The sequence below is a fragment of the Grammomys surdaster genome, unplaced genomic scaffold (assembly GCF_004785775.1).
Source record: "Grammomys surdaster isolate TR1022 unplaced genomic scaffold, NIH_TR_1.0 125739, whole genome shotgun sequence".
Classification (NCBI taxonomy): Eukaryota; Metazoa; Chordata; class Mammalia; order Rodentia; family Muridae; genus Grammomys; species Grammomys surdaster.
The window spans coordinates 2,617,284-2,619,140 of NW_021620571.1; positions in this window are offsets into that span (position 1 = coordinate 2,617,284).

The following is a 1,857-nucleotide window of genomic DNA, read 5'->3' on the forward strand; positions in this document are numbered from 1 at the left end:
TGAGGGCTGGCCTCTGATCTGAAAGGTTTTGTTAATCCACTGTTCCACCTTCCACTTCAGGCTGCCCTGTGCTTTTGCCTTAGTGAATCCTTGGGGATAGAGTCCTCTCAAAGGTCATACCCCTCCCCAACATTTAAATATCTCTAATGACCTTGACCTAGGACAACTTCCCATTTCACACTGAGAGTGGTAAAATAGCTGTGCTATTCCCTATGGGATGGCTGAAGGAATTTTTTTCTTTAAGAGGGAAGGGTCTAAGTGGGATTCCTGCGTACACCCTGGAGGCAGCTTTTCTCTAGTTTCTTTCGTGAACTTCCACCCAATAAAGATCCATGGAGAAGAATTTCTGAGGGTGTCAACTCATCCTTGGGTCCATGGTTCTGTGACATTGTGGTACTGGTCTTTATTCCCATTTTCTGGCATAAAACTTAAACACTAGAGCCATGTATGCTGCCTAGCTTTATGTCAACTTAATACAAGCTAGAGTAGCCTCAATTGAGGAAATGCCTCCATAAGATCTGTCTGTAGGACATTTTCTTAATTACAGGGGAGGGCCCAGCCTATTGTGTGTGGTGCCATCCCTGGACTGGTGTGCCTGGGTTCTATAAAAAAGCAGACTGAGCAAGTCATGGTGAATAAGCTAACAAGCAGCATACCTCCATGGCCTCTGTATCAGTTCTTGCCTCCAGGCTCCTGTCCTGTTTGAATTCCTGTCCTGAAGTCCTTCAATCATAGGCTGGAATGTGGAAGTGTAAACCAAATAACGCCCCACATTTCTCTCTAATTTGCTTTTGGGTGTTGGTCTTTCACCACAGTGATAGAACCCCTAAAACACTGCGTTTTGTCTGCTGATGATTTGACTCAGACAGAGAGATCAGAGATAGGATTTAGGGCCTCCTGGGGGAGTAAGACTAAAGGTTGAGTTAATCACAGGTGGGCAGTGGTTTAAGAATTCATGACTAACAAGGAAGCTTCCAAACCCGGAAGGCCAGCATTTGAAGAGGACTGAGATGGCTGAATATATTCAGGGTCTTGGGATTCTATGATTCTTGAGATGTGTGACTGTTCCAGGATTTATATCCAACCCCTTCTGGCTCCAAAACAACAACAACAACAACACAAACAAAACAAAACAAAACAAAAAACAAGCTATTTTCAAGTTCAAAGTTAGAATGTGAAGAACAAGATGTGGTAGTGGTCTCTAGCTGGATCAGGGACCTCCTCCTTAGGGCACTGTGGGCTGAGCAGTGTGACCTTTACCCTAGTGAAGTCTAAGTCCCTGAACATGTTCTTCCATCTTACATAATTACACATAACAGGCTGAGACCTGGTAGAATGTACTTCCAAGAAGAAAACACCTACTTCCTGGAAACACTCATCCTGGAGGAAGCAAGAAGGAGGCGAAGTAGGTAGAGGAAAGATATAAACCCCGTATCTGCTGGGATTGGGGTCATTGCTTCTCAGCTCAGCTCATGCTTTTTCACTGAAGAGTATATTCTTGTTTCTTTGTTTGTGGTGATTAAGCTCTTGACTACTTGATCTACTCTTGTGTCCTGTCTGAATTATTCTTTTTGGGGAACACAAGAACAGAGAATGCTACTGGGGGCAAGGCCAGAGGAAACAGAGCTTCCCAGGACACTTACATGTACATTGTTGTTCTGTAATGCCCCTGGCTTCCCATGTTTTATTGTTGAGTGTGGTTCAGATACATCTAAAGTTCACATTAGTATGTCGGGATTCAGCATGTATGCAGGCCAAGCTATTCCTACAAAGGACAGTAACCCTGCTGATGGTCACTTCTCTTTACCTTTCTCTGGGGAGGAAGGGCTAATCTGTAGTTCAAGACACAGACACTGA